This window comes from Podarcis pityusensis (assembly GCF_964106645.2).
Source record: "Podarcis pityusensis genome assembly, chromosome: 6".
NCBI classification, from domain to species: Eukaryota; Metazoa; Chordata; class Lepidosauria; order Squamata; family Lacertidae; genus Podarcis; species Podarcis pityusensis.
Window position 1 is genome coordinate 67516436 of NC_138030.1, and position 21741 is coordinate 67538176.

The following is a 21741-nucleotide window of genomic DNA, read 5'->3' on the forward strand; positions in this document are numbered from 1 at the left end:
AGGAAGCTGACAGGGTCCTTGAGAAAGCCCCTACTTCCTGACCTTTAACCCTGGGGGGGGGGCTTCTTTCCAAATACTTTTAAACATGAAACATGTTTTCCCTAACCATTAAACTAGCATCACATATTGATCATGATGGCATCATGGTACCATGTAGCCAAACTGATTTGTCTGGGTATTCGAAGAGCAAAAGGAAATTCATTATTGTGAATGTTGCACTGTTCATTAAGGCCTTCGCCATGAACAGGCTCTAGTGGCATGCTTAGCTGAAGAGAAAGGAGATCTGCATTCTCAGCCACAAACTGCCCCACGTGAACTGCATGTGAATGGATCCAGAAGTGGAAATGTTCTTCTGGAATCCTTGGGCAATGGCCACACATCTCCTCTTCTGCCAACATTCACCCTTCACAATCCAACACACTTTTACAAAGGGATACAACAAATCTACATTTGGTGTAGGGCATTCCACCCACTGCAAAATGTGCCTCTCCATTTCTGCTCAATGCATGTGATAAAGGAATTCTTGTTATGTTCTGAATCTCCATGGCATTTTATTCTGGTTTCTAACAACAACAACAAAATTCTCATGAAGCTGTTGTGAAAGTGAAAAACCAACCTTCAAACACAATCTACCACTGAACTATATCAGTGTGGATCATTTCATTACAACATTCCAGTGGGCTCTGAGTCAATTTTTAACGTTTCCTCTCAACCAATAAACTAACTGGAACAAAACATAGCTCTCTGATGCTCATCTGGTGTTCTCAAAGCCATGCAGTCAGCTTCCAAAAATTTGAACTGTACTTTCTGATAAAAATCAGAAGCTCAGTGAAATGCATTTCTAACACACTCAACAAACATTTGTTTAGCTATAGATAAGAGACATGATACATAAAAACAAATATAAGTTAATATTTTAAATACATGGGTGGATTTGAGCTTGAAATATCTTCATAATATGTGCACATGTGGGGGAGGGATAGGTTTGTATAGGCTTACTAAGAGCAACTTGTGTCAATGCAACTTGGTATATACTGACCTATTTCCCTTTCTGAATACACTTAATGAAGTTACCAGCAGCCATACCTTTCCTCGGCCATGGAGTTTAAAAAGAATACATTAGCAACAGCTACAGCACCTGTGGTAAATAAGCACTGATTCACTGTGAAACTCCCGTGTGCGATACTAATTTCCCTTTAAAATGCTTATATATTATCTCATATGTAGACTCTAGTTTTTTTGCCATTTCTGTTACAGTAGAAGGGCATTAGTTCAAGCCCTTTTGTCAAATTACACACATGCACATGCACACACAATTTCCTCCTACACTGATGTAATTTGATGTTGGCACTTATCCTTAAGCAGGCAGAAGGGTGTTGCTGTTGCAAATACAATAGAAATATATAAAACAGAAAACAAAGATCACATGAGAACAAATGAATCAATGCAGAAGTTGACTGCAAAAGAATCATGGTTGTTCACAACTTCGGGAAAAGGAAGCCTTCATTTTTTATTAAGTGGACCTCACTGCTGAAAATAAGCCATTGCTTAAGATGAAAGAATGGTTGGCAGGCAAATACTGGAAGTACTTTCAGAGAACCAACTACTTTTAAGACCAGAGTGGCTGGTGTGGTGGCCTAATGCCATGTAGTCACCCTTCTAACATCAGCATCACTTATGCTTATTGGGCAGAGCAAGGGACAAGGCAGATCAGAACAGGATGGGCATGCCATTGAGGAAAGCAACAGCAACACCAGCATTGGGAGGGTGTTTCAGAAGAGCTTCCCAACCATGCTAGCCACTCCAGCTCTCAAGAATGGGTAAATCCAGTGCTGGCTCCCTCAGCCTGAAAGCAGAGATGAACGTTGCACCCCATAGTCGAATTTGACTGGACTTAACCATCCAGGGGTCCTTTACCTTTACCTTATGTATATACACACACACATTCTTATCCCTCATCATATGTGATTTCAGGGTAGGTCACAACAAATAAATAAATGCAGTTTCAAAACCAAAGTCCATGAAAAACTATTACGATTCTTCAGTCTGTGCATAATATTATACAAGGCTTGATAACAGAAAGTAGCCTTCAGTTTGCCCTGAAGAACAAATAGAGAAGCAGTTAACCAAAGCTCAAAGAGGAGAATCTTTCATAGCCAGGGTGCTACTGCTGAGAAGGCCCTCTAGTGAGTCCTTGATTTTTTAACCTCAGAGTTAACAACAACACCTCTTTTTTATGTGGGTACCTACTGCAAAGAGCCAAAACTGTACAGAACTATACCAATTTTCATCCTCACTCAGGGCACCATATTACCAAAGTCCACCCCTGCCAAGAGGTGGGGATAAGGGCATTTTATACAGGAATTCATCAAGGTGAAATTCCTCAGACATACCCAGTTACTTTCACTTGTTTCATGCAGGTATGAGCTTTGTAAAATGAACATTTCTTTACTACTCTATACTTAAATGGCTCCTTTTTATCATGCAGATTACTCTGTTCTTTGCTGAGTGTTTGGGTGGCAATCTTAGAGCGGCTGTGGACTTAAAGAGACATTCTGGGTCCATAACTGATTGACAAGATCAATAATTTTAAGATCAAATTCTAGCAGCACTCTGTTTTTGCTTTAATCAGTATCTTTTTGGTTCATACCCCTGCCTACAGCTAGATCCTGTTTTCCACATGTTGACACAGCTTCCTGCTGTGTGCTGTCGAAAGAATGAGAAGGCAAGATGGAGAATCAATTTGAGGGTGTGGGGAAGCTTTCATTGACAAAGCTTTACTGTAGATCAATGGAATCTGCCTAGTTAATATCTGTAGTAGAGATTTTTCTGATCATATGCTTTGAAGTAATCAGGTCAGATATATTCCCCCTCTCCCAATCATTCATTCAGTGATCTTTAAGATCAACCCCCGTTTCTTTGCATACAGACACACACACACACAAAAACCTCATTACATCATCACTTTAATATATATTTTTCTTCATCATGAAATACAGGGCACCACTTACAATGCTTTGATATACAGGGAATCTCTAACAGGTTTGAAATACTGCAGCATTAATTAGAAGATTTTGTCCTCTAGCAAAGTAGACCAATCAAATCCTATTTATCCACTGAAAAGCCTAATCACTGTTATACTTCCCAACTCAGTACTTGGGTGATATATTTGTTTGATTCGTATTGTGCCTCTATCACTTATTTGTTTGAACAGGTTCCACTACAACCATGGAATGTACACAGGCGGCTGCAAAGTACATGTATTTGTTTTACAGCTTTATTCAGATATCTGATATTAATTTAATTGGGTTTCACTACATTTGCATTCCTGCAGTAATTAGTTGTTGAAAACTCTTAATAGCATCAAGTAAAAATGTCGCTGATTGCTTTTCTTAAACACACACAAACGTGTGCATGCACATGTATATAGCTTAATATTTATAATAAAAGGGATCTCCTAATAGTGATTCTAGTAACTGATCACATGGGGTGGTGAAGAATGCAGTGCATGTTCCTCAACATGAAATGTGCAAGTAAATAATTTAGAAACTGATCTTAGCCCTGCAGCTAGCTGAGAAGAGAAAATGAATAATCTAATCCACATTCCCAACTGAACTTTGACCTAGTAGTACTGCGGGCTTCAATGCCTCAGCTTTGAAAACTCCTTTAACTGCTTAGACATAATTTCTACATTAAAATGCTGCCTTTTGATTTTATCTTTTCTGATGTATGGGGGCTCCAAGTGTAATGGCTTAAAAAGTCCTATTGGGGAAACAAAATAATGAAAAACAGCTTTTGCTTGGTACCAACCTGACTTACTAAAATTGGTTCAGTCATCTGGCCTTTTTTTGGCATTCTTGTGACGCCAAGTACCACTGAGGTAGGTGTTGCTTGCCCTCATGGTGTAACTTACAGCCTCAGCTTCTATAAGACCACTTCTGAGTCATTTCCTTCAAGCAAAATAACTACTGAAGTCTACGGAGGGGTTACTTTTCATTAAGCATTGAGTTTTACTTGGCTGTGTTACACTTCAGAGTTACGTTGCTGGCAGAGATGGATTGGGGGTGGCCATGACTGGTTCAGTCACACTGGGCATGGAGCCTCGGAAGCATCACAGGGTTACTTCTTGCGGATCTTCGAAAATCTGCTTGTGGGAGCAGCATCAAGTCCTTAATAAATTGTTCCATGGTAGCACCCTATATCACACATTTCATGGAGCCTATAGTTAGATCTACAGATGGCTTCCCTCAAGGAATCCTGGGCACTGCCGTTTACCCTGCACAGCGCTACAATTCCCCAAACCCTTAAAAAACTACAGATCCCAGGAATCTTGGGGAGAAGTCACATGACTTAAATATATGGTGTTGATGCAACCGCAGATTAGAGATCCATGTATTTAACTCTATTTCTTGTAATATTTCTCCACTGTGATTTTTCCTTTCTTGTGTCATTTAGTGGGAACTATCAAATCTTACCATGGGGCTTACAGTCACGAATAAAGGCCTCCTGCACAGTACTCAATTAAGTCTGGGATGTTAGTCATATAAAATTCTCAGCTATTATGAGCTTGATCCAAAGCCCCTGAGCATCAGTAGAAAATTCTTGACTATGCAGAGACCGGATTATGCTATATTAGAAGCAACAGTAAAATACAAACTATTCTGAGAGAACATGCATTAAACCAGCCCTTTGGGCCTGACCCCCACTTGTGAAGAGGAGTTAAGTAGCACTTCCCTCCTAGACTCAACCAGCTTACATTACTGAAGTAAGAAAACAAGACAAAAAACTTTTGATAATAGTCTAATTGGCATAAAGTTGTCTCAGCTCATCTAAGGTCATGCCTGCTCTGACAAATGGATCCAAGCAACTTCTAACCCTGCAGAACAGGAGAGGCTAAAAGTACCATTTGCTACTTACTCCATCCCTTCCAATGCGATGTGGCTCCAAACCGGGACACCATCTTCCGGGTCTGTACTCCCATACAAGGCATGTGAGATTGTGGACCAGGAAAAATACCTTTTTCTTTCTTTGTTTGTTTTGGCACAGCACCCAAAAACACACATTTTGGGACAACATGCAAGATCATGGACCTAAAAAAGTGCTTTTTCCGGGTGAGATCTCAGCTCAAAATCACGTGAGAGCCCAATGCCCCCATTGGCCACTGTGCTCTTGCGGGGGGAAATGGGATGCTCCAGTTTTTTTGGGCGGGTACACCTGCCACCATCTCTACTTTTAACCCATTGTCTGAATGCAAAGGCAATTCAATCTTACAGTTTATGAGTGTTATTTGACTTTATTCAAAGTAGACCTAGGGAAATTAATGAACATTAGTAAGTTAGGTCGATTAATTTATCCGTCTACTCTAAGTAAAACTTAATTGAATGCCAAACTAGGCTTCTAGAGAATGATGGAGCCTTTTTACAGGGGCAGTCAATAGCCTAAATGCTGCAGAGCTGGCTGTCCAAGGGAAACCCAAGTTGCTCTTTTCTCTGCTCTTTAGTGTTCAAAGAGCAGTTGCCCCCTGGGGAAAACAGCAAAGCAAGAGGAAGTGTGGATAAGTCCTGAATTGTGAAAACACCATCCGTTTCACAGTTTTTCTAATGATGAGGTCTAGGAAGTTATTTTCTTCTAGAAAATAAACCAGTTTTTCCTGCTTTCACCTTCAGCTATAAAATTGGTGCTAAATATTGTACACTAGAGTGGCTGGTGAAACCCAGCCAGATGCGCGGGTTATAAATAATAATATATTATTATTATTATTATTATTATTATCACTATCATCATCACCATCATCATTAGACTATTAGGTAGCAGAGACTGGGTCGCAAGGAGGTTATAAGTATGTCCATTCTAATGAAAGTGCACTGAAGTGATGCAATTGATCCATTTTTTTGAGATAAAGCTGTCAGTCTCTGTTGAAGGATTATATTCAAACTATTACAGAAGACCTAGCAAAGTTCACTATGGTGTGGGTTAAAATGTGAATCAGAAACACAGATATTCAAACTCATACTTGTTCAGCTGTTGTCTCAAAAACTAGAAGTTCTTTGTGAGTGTTATAGGTTAAAAAAATTACTGCCCCTTGTGTAAACCACAGACAGCAATGCCAAGACTTAGATGTTTTTGAGTGACAGTTACCCTGTAACTGTAGAATTGTGTAACTTTGATTGAAAGCTGCAACACATGGGATTTAAATGTACTTGGAGAAGGGTTAAGAAGCAGACACAGGAACAGCTTGACACAGTTTGGAGATAGAAGCTGGTAGCTGAAACTTGAAGGCAAAATTGTCTGTCTGGGTGGGAGGCTAAAACAACTCTGAATACTGCAGTTTTGCTCTCCCCACTTTCCATTATTGTTTGAGACACCCCTGTCTTGTCAATAAGGTGGGGAAAACAGCATTATTCTATGCATGTACATCTCCTTCCTGTCTCCCTCATTCTCTTTTAACAAACCTGTTCAGATGTCTTGCTTCCTTTCAAGCTGACAATATTCTCTTAACTCAAGCTATCCTGAGTGTAGAAGGGGATAGTGAACTCCCATTTTGCACCTTGAGAATGCAGCCATTGCTTTGCTTTTATTATTTTATTGCTTTTTTTAAAAAAAGGAAAATGCACATTTTCTTCCTTGTTTATGAGTCAACATGCCCCCGTAAGCTCAGGCATGTTTTCACACAACTGTTGATTTCTAAATATCAAGATGCAGATTTTCTTTTGTCCTATGCATAATGTATGAGACTTGCTCAGAAGGTGACCTTCAGAGAGCTCAGCTACTGGATACCAAGAGAGAGAGAGAGAGAGAGAGAGAGCCCTTTATTTATTTATTTCCCACCCAAAAAGGGCAATGTTAGAAAAGAAACCTCAGGGGGGAAAAACTGCACTTGAGTTACTTCCTGCCCGAGACAAATTCACACACTTCTTCAGTACAGCCGATTTGCAAATTGTATCTCTATTATTGATAACTTTTAAAGCTAAGAAGAAGAAGAAGAGGAGAAGGAGGAGGAGGAGGAGTTTGGACGTGATACCCTGCCTTTCACTCCCCTTAAGGTGTCTCAAAGCGGCTAACAATCTCCTTTCCCTTCCTCCCCCACAACAAACACTCTGTGAGGTGAGTGAGGCTGAGAGACTTCAAAGAAGTGTGACTAGCCCAAGGTCACCCAGCAGCTGCATGCGAAGGAGCGGGGAAGGGAACCCAGTTCACCAGATTACGAGTCCACTGCTCTTAACCACTACACCACACTGGCTCAGATGGTTTTACAATAGGGCTGGACAAATTCATGGAGGAAAAGGCTGTCCGTGGCTGTTAGCCATGATGGCCTAGCTCTGCCTCCATGGTTGCAGGAAGTAATTATTCTGAATGCCAGTTGCTGGAAACCGCAGGAGGGGAGGGTGTTCTTGTGCTTGGGTCTCACTAAAACCATCTGGGTGGCCACTGTGAGAACAAGGTGCTGGACTAGAAGGGCCATTGTCCTGACCCAGCAGGTGCCAGTGGCGTAGTGTGGAGGGGCCACAGGGAATTTTAGTTGGGCAACATCTTGAGGGCCACAGGTTCCCCCCTCCTGTGGTGTGGGCCATTTGGGAGAAGAGCCTGTAGGCAGAAAAGATGTCTGATTTAGGAAAAGGAAGGGACTAGCAATGCAGGAGCTGGCTAAAGTCCCAGACTACCAAAACAAAAATACAGCTCCTGAAAGGAACTGAAGAATCCAGCTACAGTGGTACCTCAGGTTAAGAACTTAATTTGTTCTGGAGGTCCGTTCTTAACCTGAAACTGTTCTTAACCTGAAGCACCACTTTAGCTAATGGGGCCTACTGCTGCCGCCACACCACCGATGCACGATTTCTGTTCTCATCCTGAAGCAAAGTTCTTAACCTGAGGTACTATTTCTGGGTTAGCGAAGTCTGTAACCTGAAGCGTCTGTAACCTGAAGCGTCTGTAACCCGAGGTACCACTGTATTAATAAAACAAAGTATGCCTCCATTTTGCACACCTAACAGAAGCCCAGTGTGGGAGGCCATTAGCTGAGAGTGAAGAAGGAATCTAGATGCCTGTTGTAGCAATTGTAATGTCTTGTGCTAGATGCTGCATGCTTTTTAATTATTTCTTTTATTTCTTATATTGCATTTTTTTGTATCACAGTTTGAATTCCATAGAACCACCTGCATGGAACTCATAGAGTACTGGTGCTGCATCGAGTACAGTTTGAGAACCACTGCTCCAAAATATTCCTTTAAAATACCAATAAAAAAACAAGCATTAAAGGCAAGCTTCATTTTTAAAAAATCAATATATAAAGTAAAATCCTTGGGTTGAATTCAGTGTTGTGCTCTACTGTACAACCATTCTAGCATTTCAGGCAGAACGATACTCCTGTCCTCTTCTGTGCAATATTCAGGGCGGGGGGAGGTTCTCCTGACCCTCAGAGCTAGTTTCAGGAGGGGCAGGGGCAGGAGAGGCTGGAATGCCCCATTGTAGACGCACAAAGTTTCAGCTGACAGGCTAGTTAAGTGAATCCCATGTGTAATGTTGTAGTCAATCAAGTCCTACTCAGAGTAGACCAATTGAAATTAATGAACCTAAGCTAGTCATGTCCATTAACTTCAGAGGGTCTGCACTGAGTAAGAGGAGCATTGAATACTACTCAGTAATCTTAGAACCATGTATACCTCAGTCACATGCCTGGGTTGGTTTGCTAGAACAACAAAAACATTTTTAAAACACATACTGAAAACAATATAGTGAAGTTGTTGGCCTCCTTGTAGCTCCAACCCAATTCTCGAAAGGTACAGGGTCACATCACATGGAAGCCATTGCTGCTGTAGCTGTCTAAAATAGTTCTTGTAGGAACTGGAGGAACATGTCTGAATCTTGACGCTGGGCAACTGCTGGCACTTCAAACCAGGCACTCTGTTGTTACCATTAACAAGTTTGACTTATCCTGGAAATTTCCAATTGGGGAAGTTGAGAGCGTCTCTTGCTGTGAAAATCCCATGAAGAACAACCTTGCTGCTCCCCCACCCTGTGCTTTCAATTGTGTTTTGCAGTGTCAAACATTGAAGGTTGTCATGTGGGACATGCTTTTAGCAGAGGCTTTAGTTCAATTTGCTTGTCATTATTGAGAGGCCTGACCCTACCACTGAGGCATATTCAATTTGTCTTCCTATCTTAGGAGAGAGGGCTTTTTGTTTTTGTTTTGCTTTTCGCAAAACTTTCATGTAAAACAGTTTGCAAGGTATAAATCTGTTGCTGCTGCTTTAGCTATCTGCTGGAGGATGTACACATTAAGATAAATGGATTGTCATCATTCTAGAACTGTTTAGTTTCACATTTAGAAGACCATCTGTTCTCTGATGGATGTCCTTGCATATATTGGTAAGAAAGCTGTATTGGGGTTTTAAAGCATTTTAATAAATGCCATACCTAATTACAAAATAAAGAGAGTGGAAAAATAACTTGCAGGAACTTTTTTTTTTTAAAGCAAACAGAATCTGATGGATAGATATAAATATCTGGTGGAAAAATGTATTTCACAATGGTTACACATTTTGGACAACTTTTATTCCACTCGAATATAGCATTATATTTTGCACCCTGATGGGCACAGAAAGAGGCAGACACATAAGCTGGGGTTGAACTGGGCCACCTTTATTTAGGTCTTAAATTCATCAGTAGAAGGGGATGACTATGGGATGAGAACTAACTAAACTGTATAACTATAGCCATTGGGTGACTTGCCCTTCCCTAAGGAATTGGGGCACGGCTCCTAACTGGGAAAAATTCTTACATGGCCCCCTAATAGCAACCCTGAAGCACAGTGGGAGACAAGGAGGGAGGATGGGTGCTGCTGCAAATGTAGAGGCTGGAGGGAAGACAGACGCCCTGCCCCCCCCCCTTTTGACCACCTTAGAAATGCACCAATTGGTGCCAAGCATTTTCCCACTCTGCCTCTCTTGGCCAACGGCCCGAAAAGGCACCCAGCCTTTTAGGTAACATTTAGGCCTTTTGTATAAGGCATATTCAGGCATGTTGCTGCTTTTGCATTTCTACCATGGACACTGGGGGCATTAGATTATCCTTTTTTCTCACAGGAATGTGCCCTGGATATAGATGATGATGTAAATGTGTGTGGAAAGCTCTGGGATGTAGTGCCAGTGCTATTTTTTCTAGGAAAAAAAGAGGTGCCGGAACTCACCATTAAGACCTCCCTCATTCTCATAGAATGGCAATGATGCCCACCTGAGAGGTGTCAGAACAAGTTCCTGCGAGTTCTGGCTGGAAAAAAAAATCCCTGTACTGTACAAAGGTAATTATCACATCTAAGGTTCCATCTACTTTTGCCTTTTCTCCCTAACACCACTGACATGCAACCCTCAGAGGTTTCTCCATGAGGGAATGTGGTCCTCTGGCTGACAAGAGGTTCCCCAACTCTATATAACAGTCTCTGTGAGAGATTTCTAATTGCTAGTGTACAAATGCAAATGCTGGTGACTCAAAAGATTTGCTGTAAAGCTGAGGCAAAAACCAGGATTCTCAAATTCTTCTCCATGTCTGATAGAGAAGAATCACTCTGCCAGAGAAGAGCTCTTACCACACTGCCACCAACCCAGCCACCTGCCTGGAAGAAGCAAGGGCAGTAGAACTGCCCTGAGATCTTTGGGTGAAGGGTGGTATATAAATTTAATAAATAAAATAAATAGAAGGAAAGAATGTGGGATCTATCTTTTCATCTCTCTTTATATACCATTTCCCTGACACTTGGCCTGATGGAGAATACAGTTTCCTCAGAAGGCCTGAGAACGAACCTTCTTTACGAGAAAGGTTTACAACATTTGCAGCTTTTTTTTAATTGAAAGAAAAGATGCCTCAGGGAAAGGAGTGGAATGCAAGTGGCTTATAAAATTACTCATGTGAAGAAAGTGGCCATTTCCCCCCCTTCTCTGTCATTGCTGGGCCATGCACAGCTGACTGAGGTTAGGAAGCGATCAGGACAGAAGCATCAGTCACAACTGAAGTACAAAGTAGGTGCCAGAACTGAGAAGCAAGATGGAAGGGAGGACAAACCAGGATGCAAGCTGGACTTTGGGACCGAAGACAACCAGAGGATAAAAGGACATGCTAGAGCTCAGAATGACATGGTTGATAGAGCAAGTGTAACTGGGAAAATATTTTTGTTTAGAAATTGCTGAAACACATTTGGGAGGGCAATAGATTTGCATCTCTTGTTGACAAATACTCTGTTCTTTACTGCTTTTCATTGCAGTTGCCAGAAGCTAATCTGGTCCAATCACTGGTATGCACCCTGTTGTTTTAAAAGGGCTCCCTGATATGGTAAATTCTTAGCAATTATTCAAAATATATTTAACATCTGGCACATATGCTCAGGGATGAACTACATTTGTATGGTTATCAATCATGATAATATAGAGTTTACTGTATCATTTCACATTGCTCAGGTGGAGCATCTTTTACATTTGCTTCTCGGGACAACAAGAAGTCTATATTGCCTTGGATACTGAAGTTAACCTGGTATGTGCAAAGTACAGATGTAGATTCTACTAGTGGGGCCTATATTGTTGGGAAAGGCCAGTGGCAGAGGGCCTGTGTGGCTGGCTTAAGGTCTTAAATTTAATTCCTGGTAGAGCTATTTTAAACATGGATGACTAATAGGACTGAAAAGTACCCTGAGATTCTAGACATGGTAAACAGTTTTGTATTAAATTGCCCTTGATCAAAGGCCTATATCCTGCAATGTGCCTCAGTATCAGAACTACCTAGGAGACCACCACAAGGCCTCTGAAGATGGTACAGAAACTTCAGCTGTGCAGAATTCAGCACCCAAGTTGCTCACCAGGGCAAGATGGTTTGAGAATATTACACTGATCCTGGCCCAACTGCACTGGCTGCCAATTACTTTCCAGGTCCGATTCAAAGGGCCTACATACCTTAAATGACTCAGGACCACACTGCATCAAGGACTGCCTCTTCCGATATAAATTGACCCAGACACAGTTGAGACTTCTCCCTCAAGAGGTCCTGAGGATGGCAACATGAGAACAGGCCTTGCAGCAGTGTCTCCCCACTTATGGAATGCTGTGCCCAGAGAGTCTCGCTTCTCCCCTTCATTACTTATCTTTAGGCACCAGGTGAAAATGTTCCTCTTTAACCAGGTCTTTGGCTGAACAACATTCTATGGCCTTTTAAATGTGTTTTGTGGGAAGGGGAGTTATTAGTTTGCTTTTTTGTTGTTGTTCTCATTGTGTATTTTATATTGTCAACCATCCTATGATATTCGGATGAAATAAAATTTAGCAACTCCTTTTTGGGGATCTTCCTACCACATTGGGCAGGAAAGGACAGAGCTCAGAAGTAGAGCTTCTGCTTTACATGTAAAACTCTATCTGAAATTCTGCAGAACCACTCTCAGTCAGGGGAGACAATTCTGAACTAGACCAACCAATGGGCTGACTCTCATTTTCCTACGTCAAGTTCTTTTCCCCATTATATCTAGCTATGGAATCCTAATGGTGTGCCATGTTTCTTTAGTAAAGTTCTGACCTCTTCTAATCCCAATTAACCCATCTCTTTCTTACCCTTGTATCTGCAACACTCCCACCTTGCTTGTAAGGAAGGGAGACTTTACTGTTCTCATAAAGAAAAAGAAAACGGCTTCACTTCAAAGAAAGAACAAGCGGAGTAACAGGATATATCCAGAAGGGAGTAAATCTCTTGGGTAAAGCTAGAAGCGCAGGCATCTGCTATTCGTCCCAGGCAAAATTCCAAGGAAGCCCCAACCTTTCTCTTAGTTCAGAAATAATGCCCCATGATTTCAATAACTGCATGCAGGCATTGTAGCCTTAGTTTTGCACATTAATTTCACACAAGAATGGATTTATCATATGCGCTGACAACACCGGATTCCAATGGTCTCTCCCCCCCCCCCCAATACTTTGCCATACAGGCAAATATCCAAGGAGTCATTTCTGGTGATAGGTATACAAACAGCATGCTGCTGAAAAGCAAATCTGCAACAATTGAGTTACAACTGCACATTACTGCACAGTCAGATTATTGTTTGGAAAGGCTCTTATTACAAGCTTAATTTGGATCAAGGTGTAGCTCTTGACACTTTCTTGGACGGCACCTCTCTAATATTTTATCCGAATATGTGGGAATTGGATTTGGATATTACATTTAATCAATGGAAAATCCTCCGGTTCGGTGCAGAGCTTAAGCGTATTGCTAGGAGAAGTGAAACGTTGAAAAACAAAGAACGGCAAAATTGAGCAATTCCTGTAGTCAAATTGGTAGGCTTATTTCTGTGCTATGACATGAGGCAATAATGGGTGGCAGCTACTTAAAGGAAATGCATACAAGCTTCCTGCAGTGGGCTATGCTCAGCTGAGTGCCTAAAGAGAATGAAGAGGGAGAGAAAAGGTTTATCCTATGCAAAATCTTTATTTATTTAGGTATGACTCCACTGCTCCACAATTAGGCACCCCAAGCTCCTATCAACAATAGTGGCAAAATAATAAAATACAGCAGAGCTTGGGTGTATCAGGTGGGAGGAGGGATGGCAGCAGCAGGGCTATGTTTCCTGGCATGTAGATGGGGGGAGATGGACAGCGAGGCTGGGGGATCTCTGGATTGGCCATGGTCTGCAGGATCCTTACGTTCACCAGCCTGCATCTTCTCTGACCTCACCTCTGCCAAAAAGCAGGAGCACATAAAAAATAGCAGCCATCTTAAAACATCTGCCATCACTGAGTAGTGGGAAAACACAACTCAGTTAGCCCTGTCTAAACAAAACAAAACAAAAGTATTTGGTTGTTGGCAGGAGATCCCTAGAGAGGGACCTAGATGTACCTCATCAGAGCCTGGGTGTAGCTGCTGAGAAGACTCTCTCTTGTGTCTCCACCAGAAGCATCTCCCCTTGGGGGCAGACTCATATTGGAGAATGTGGTTCTTCAGATAACTAGTCACAACCTGACAAGGCACATGAAAGGTCATGAACCAGATGTGTATCTGCAGCAGAATGGTATATGCCTATTGCCTATTGTCCTGTACCGCAAAAGTAAAAGGGAAAGTGGCTTTTGAACCATGTTTTTCTGAGCTTGTGAATTTCTTAAATGCAGCAGTCAGTTAACTGTTTGTGAGGCTAGTTTTATCCTTAGGTCAGGGAGAGCCAACAGAATGCTTTCCAGCTTTCAGCGTTCCCTTTGAGACTTAGTGAAAAGCAGGATGTAACTTTTTAAATAAATAATACAATTCCTGAGCTGCCTGGGATTGTAGTCCAATGATATCCATGCTGGCTACCTCTTTTGAAAACTGCAGTCATCCCATGAATAATGGGTGATGTTGCATTTATAATAGCTGATATTCCTCCCTAGCCTTATTCTCTAGACCTTAAAAACTTATAGGACTATGGCTAGGAAGTTGGTTGTGCATTCCTAATGACTGTACATTGACAAATTATCCAATTGGATGTAAAATGTGATGATTCCTGGTATGTAGGAAGAATTCAGTTGTGCCATCACCACCTGCCCTGAGAAGGCTATGGCAACATGGCATCTTCCAACAGCAAAGTAATGAGTATCTCAGTCAAAAGATGCACCATGAAAACAACTGGAGCCTGCTGTTACCATGTGACCAAGAGCCAGTCACAGAAATCAGTGCTTCTTATGGAGAATCTCTCTCTCTCTCTCTCTCTCTCTCTCTCTCTCTCTCTCTCTCTCTCACACACACACACACACACACACACACAATGTACCTTGAAAAAGGAGGAGGATCAATGTAAAAATAGCCTCAGGCAATCTTTTCCATTTCAAAAGGTTAGTTGTTTCCCTTTGATGAACTGTAAGGAAATGAAAAGTTTCCAACTGGCAGCTCAGAATTACTTCTGAATTTATAAACAGAACTTTTTTTTATCAGTAGTACCTTACAAAATATGGATTGATTGATTGATTGGTTGATTGGTTGGTTGGTTTTTGTTTTTTGTTTTGCATATTCCACCATAAAGTCATTTTGGAATATGAATAATATTAAAGAGGGTCCTCTTAGCATATTTAACAGAGATGGCATATGTCGTGTTATGTAGATTTTTCTTGCCCAGCTCTCAATCTGCATGTTCTCTGAATAAGGGAGACTTGCAAAAGATTTTCCACTGCACTGTGTGCTTGGAAATAAGTCCCACTGAGTTCAACGGAATTTTTATTCCCAGGTAAGTGCCTATAGGGCTGCAGCTTTTTGAAATGAAACCATTTGCAAAAGGAGCTGGGGGCCAAGAAGAGTTGCTCCCCAGCATTTCCTCCTCTCCTGGTGCCAACTTTTATGTGCAAAGAAAACTTTGTGCTGATTTTCTCTTGTTTTTGAAGTCTCCCGTATTATGGATTTGCGCAGACCCTTTAGGGCTCTTGTATAACAAATGTTATGATAATGTAAAAGGCTTCTGTGCCATTTGTTGAAATAAATCAACAAATGTTATTACAAAACAGCTGGTTTAACTACAGGATGAAGCTACAAAATTGGCCTCAGGTATGTGGGCTACTGAGAAGGGAGCAGATAGAGAAAGAGCTGTCTGGAGTTGAAGCTGGGAAAGCACTGTGGCAGCTGCAATGGTGAGAAGGAGCCTTTAGGACATAATGATAGAAGACCAAACAAAACAATTTCTTTGTAAAAACAACAATAATAAAACCGAGACGCCCACAGAGCTATCAGGAATCCGTAAGGGCCTGCTGATCAAAAAAAAAAGCAGCCTGTGTTTTGGAGTATGGCAGGGTGGAAAGGAAAATCCTCAAGTCTAAAGGCATGGTGCATTAAAACAGCAACAACAACAACAGGAATTGTTAAAATGCAGCCCATGGACCATCTCAGAAAATGTACATGCATTTCCCTCAAAAAACAAATTAATGAAATGAAAATTAACTAAAATTAATTAAAAATCAATTGTGCAAAAGGGGGACAGAATTTCATGTGACATTTACGACAACCATATTCAGAATGACCCCAACTACAATATGGATGGGAATGTGCACTCAGGTTATGGTAGATGCAGTAGCATGCTGAGCAGACACAAGCCAGGGAGGCAGGCAGAAAGAAAAGAAGAACTGCGTCAACCTGCTAATCCCAAAAGTGGAATCTTTCAACTGTCATCCTTGGGGGTGAGATTGGGGTATTACAAGTATGTTAAGACTGTTTCTATTTCCAACTGTGAAATCCTGGGGTGGGGATCCAGTATGAGAATAATAATGCTGATTTCTGATCAGGGCAGGCTGCAGGATTTGAGGGGCATTGATCGAAGTGAACTCCATTGGGTCCCCTCCTCTGCTGATGGGCCTTGGGAGGCTTACCTGACAGCAATAACAGCTAGCTGCATTGTATGGTAGCCCCCATTTTAATTCCCCACAATTCCCCTGAAATAGAATCCATTTGGGGCATTGTGGAGAATTAAAATGGTAGCTAGAATCTGCCACCTTCTACTCTAATACATCCGCCTCAGAGAAAACTAAAGGGTGGTGGTGGTCTGGAATGGATTCAGGGCCTTTTTACAAATAATAGAGCCAACAGTACAAATCTTTTTCTTTTTCTTTTTCAAATGACTGCCTCCATGTTGCAGGGACAGAACAATTACTGGGTGGCAAAGGCCCATACAATTAGCCTTGAGCACCTGACTGTAGTTTCTATGCACAAAGTATACCTATGTGGAGCAGCTTAACAGGAAAATGAGTCCTTCTCTGTCGGAGATGTGAGTGAAAGGAGCCTAATGTGACAAACACAAATCGCCATGCACTATAGCTCCCGACGGTTCTTATTCACCACATCACCTTGTTGCTCATTGCTATATGTGGATTGGGGCACTCATTTTAAATTGTTTCATTCTTTTTAATACCTGATTGCAGCTTTACACAAGACCTCGGCATCTGCTTTGCTGCTGAGAGTAATTTCCCCACCATCCTCCTTTCAATCTGTACCATTTTTTAAAATCAAATATGCACTTGAGTAATGACTGGAGGTCCTGCAAGATACAAAGTTGTTTTCCTCTCTTTGAGAAATGATTTGTCAGTGAGCACCTTTTGTTGACTAAAGAATTCATGCTAACTCTGAATTTCTTTGGGCACCTAACAAGAAGGTTACAGATGGTGCGCACTTCATATGACAAATAGCTTGTTACCTGCTGGCATTTGAGAAGGGGAAAGAAATGTTTCCATCAGAGCACTTCTCCATTTAACAGCTACTCAATCAAACAGAGAAGATATAGAGTCCTAAAGAAATAGATGAGTGAGACCACAATCAAGTCAAGAATTATTCATTACAGCATCACACTAGGTCCTAGACTAATGGAAGCAATCGCTACATCTTTGGATGTGGAGATTTGGATGTGAGGAATAAAGGGAAGTACTGTACACCATGATAGATGATTTCTACCTGCTCTCTCTATCTGTCTAGTAATCTGTTTAGGTTTTGCCACTTCTTGGAGTATAGAGATAGATTATCTGCTGCAAAACAACTGAAAGGTTACTGTGTCTCATGATTAAAACGCCAGATTGCGAGTCAAATAAAACCTAGCTTTAGTCCCATTTACTCATAAACCTATATAACTTCAAGAAAACAAAGAACTTAAATGCCATATTCTGAGGGTGGGGGATACAATTTCCATCTAGAGGTAAAGAAAAGGGCTGTGTACATACGATGCCCTTAAAACACGTTTTCCCCCTTCAAAGAATGCATATACTAGTTTAAAGTGTACAAAAATATGTATATATCAGTGAAAATAGAATACAAAGTTAATTATATAATGAATGTGTATATTTGCTTTGCAAAAATGTGTATATTCTGGAAAAAATTGCATTAAAGGATGTGTTTATTATGATGAATTGGTACTAAAATGTTTTTTCATGGGGGATAGTTGTTGTTTTTAATTTTGAAGGCCTTTTTTGCATGAGCCTAAAAAATTAACGTTCAATAAATAAGCTTATCCAGATTCCTCTCTTAAGAAAGGTGGAAACTGTGAGCCCCCCCCCCCCGGACCCTGACTGGCCCACCATCCTAGAATCTTGCCACGTAATAGATTTACAATGCTGACAGAAGTTTGTCAACACAACTTAAAAGTGTGTTGGCAGGGATGAGCGGTTCAGTTAATTTACTTGATGCTGTGCCCCAGGGGGAGGGATCCCCTGAATAATGTGGCAGCAAGAGATATTTGTTCTTATTGCACAGCTTGATTGAAAGATACATGCTGAACTTAAAGGAAGCTAACATTTATTGAGTTAAGGGTGCTGCAAATCAGACATGTGAATTAATCAGGTTCTGGCCTATAGTCTTGTGTCTTCATTATGGGGTTCCTTTATGCTAGCATGACCCAGACACGACTCTGGCAGCAATTACTAGAGGCAACTGGACGTGGGGGAAGTATACCTCCTATGTGAACAAGCTCCCCCTTTTATAGTATGACCACTGTTTGGCCAAGCAAAAACAAAAATGAATGTGTGAAAATATCCAGAGGCCTGGTTAGATGTGAATTTGGATGTGGCCAATGTCCTCCACCCTAAATACCTGCTTCTTCAGACTGGGAAAATGGAACTGAAAATGGAATTATTCCTCTGGATTTCATATGCAACTATATGGGTAAGAACGGCCGCATTGGATCGCTGTAGTTCATGTCTCTAATTTTAAAGTGGTATACAAACAGTGCTGTTAAAATGTGCTGTAAAATGTATTCTACAGTGTAGCACTCCATAATGCAATGAGAGCTGACAAAAGTTTTTTTTAAAGACAACACGCATGACATGTTTGTACTTCTGTTTGGACCATATGTTCAACATTTTTAAAGGCACTGCAAACAAGTGGTCTCTTGAAATTCCCTTTGGTTTATCGAAGCTCATCTTTTTTTAAAAGCCTAGGCACTGTCTGTCTGGCTCAGGCTTGGTTGTTTAAGGTATGCATCTATATCGGGGGGCGGAGGGGACCTAACCTCATCTAGCTCCCAAGCAAATGTTGCTGCCCCACTGTTGTCATGGCAGTGCCAAAAAGAAAAGAAAATAAGAACACAGCTTTGAGATAGCCCATTCCCAATGGATGGGCAAATTGCTTCTCAGATCAGCTGTGTGCCTCTATAGGTGCAATCTGTGTGTACATGTTAGAGTGTGCATTGGTGTGGGCTGACCATACCCACTATGGGCCACATCCACCACCCACATCAAGGAAGAATATATCCCTCAGTACAAATACGTTCCCCTTTCCCTAGTAGGCAATATTACTTCTTTGGCTTCAAGTTGAAGCAGCTGTGGATTGGAAATTATATGGGTAAAATAGGCAGCATTGATTCTGACTCATAGCTTTTCCATACTTTCTGACATATGGAACCTTTCTTTTCACGAACAGGAGGAATATCTACGTTGAAGGACAGCTAAAAGGTTGACGGTAGTAGGATCTTTCATTCAGTCTTCTTAAAGAGATTTACACAGCTCTCCTCAGTAACAGTCAAGAAGCCAAATCATGGAGCTCAAAAGAAGTGCTCTTTTGGAGCCATGGTCTCACAGCAACAACAAAAACTGCATGTTTTGTGGTGCCGCACAAGATCGCGTCCCTGAAAAAGGCAATTTATTCAGAGTGAGATCTCGGTGCAAAATCGCATGAGATCATGGTGACCAAAATGTCAGGATCTCACGGGGCGGGGGGGAGGATGTTTGTTCCTCCCCCCCCCCCCCGGACACTTGCAGAGTATGGAATATCCAGATAGGGCTGTATGAAAACCTTAAGACCTGCTGCCTGTGGTGGATGCTGGTACATTTGGGCAAATGAGGCAGTATCCCATTCAGCCAACGCCCCGCCCCCCCACCTGTTTTTCTACTTTCAACAAGTACAGGAAGTGGAACTGACTATCAACTTCTTCCACCTTAGTTTCAGGGTTATCCTTGTAGAACTCAGCCAGGAGGAGAAGCAGGAGAAAATCAAATTAGTTGGCCCTGCTTGTCAATGGTTCGGGCTCCTCCTACGGTTGGTCTCCCTGCCTTCCTCCCTGCTAGGCTTAGTGGCCACCAGCCACCACTGTCTGCAAGTCAGTGTAGACAATATGGTCTGAACTAGATGCTTTAATGGTCCGACTCAGTAGGAGGCAGCTTCCTACGTCCCTATAGAAACTGCTGCAGTGTGTGGTCTTTTTGCATTATTCTGGTTATGATCAGAGGATATGCACCATTTGGAGGAACCTGCAATGTTATTCTTCCCCGTAACAGCATTGCTTATCCCAGGAAGTGGATCAACACTTGTGAGAGGGGGAATTATAGCATGAGCTGTGCCTATGTAGCCCAACTTTTCTGTATCTCAGTGGCAGAGCACCAACTTTGCAGGCAAAAGGTCCTCAGCTCAGTCCTTGCTATCTCCTGTCAGTGACAGCTCCTATTTACTGGAGTAGGGTGAGCCAAACTCACACTACAGAGCCTCAGTTTAAGGATGTGGTCTATAAAGGGTCAAGAGGATGTAGCCTATAAAGATAATGCATGAAGAGTCAATGATTCTTTGGGTTTTGTTACCTCTTTTGCATAAGGAGTGGAGCTTAATATATGTTACTGAAACTCAAGCGCAGCTCGGATTGCAATGTGAGAAAGCAAATAACCCTGTTGTGCTGTTGCTCCAAGTTGATCACCAGCACTTATTTATTTCACAATCTCAGCAGCCTGCTGTCTCCCAAGTATATGAACGATTAGTTAAGGGGGGGAGGAAGCAGAACTTCATGGACAACTCCCAAAGATCTTTTGAGGGGGAAGAAAACCTCTCCACTCGTCTTGTCCCAGTTGATGATATGACAGTGTTGCATCAATGACACCTGCTGGGAACTGTCTCTCAATTGGAAAGGGACTCTGAACAGCGAGGGCACGCGAACGATGCTGGAAAAGTAAAAAGTGAGTGCCAAAAAAACAAGAGGCACTCTGCGGCTTTGCTCCACACTCTAGGAGGTAATTAAATATCACGCAAGCTAACCAAATATTGTGTCAGAGGGGGATAAGCCATAACGCAGAATGATACAAAGCAAGCTGTTAATGCTTGTCCCCAGTGTGCCTATAATTAAAATGCATTATACACTGGTACAGGATTGTCTAAACTAGGAAGAGTGTGGAAGATTTTGTGGGCTGCTTGATGTATGGCAGAGCAAACCAAACACTCTGGGGCTTGGATTGGGAGGAGGTATTGCTGCAAGCAGCCCTGCTGGCTTCCATCAACCTCCGGTTGGATCCCAAACCAGCCCTGTACTTCACCCGCCACCATTACAGAATGGCTTCACACTTGACCACCACCACTTCTGTCTTCCCTGGCCACCATGTACTGCAGGACTGTGGAAGCTGTGGTGGACCCGTGTGGCAGGATGTAGTGGATGCCAGCTTAGTGAAGTCTTCATTCTCGGAAGGAGCTTCCAGAGTACAATGAACTCATCCGCAAACCAGTCGACTTCAAGAAAATAAAGGAGCGCATCTGGAACCACAAGTACCGCAGTGTGAATGATCTGGAGAAGGATGTCATGCTCCCGTCAGGCTGAAGTGGGATGGGGAATTGTGATTATTCTATCAGAGCAGGGTTTCTTACCAGGAAAATGCTGCCACGCATTTCTGTTAGGTGGGGTGGGGGGAGTGATTGTGCTTGTGTGTGGCAATCCGCACCCAAGTGGCTGATTATACGCTGCTCTTCCAACTATCTGCTCACTGCTCAATTCATGAAAATGGAGGAGAACACTAAAGTTTTGGCACACTCCTATAT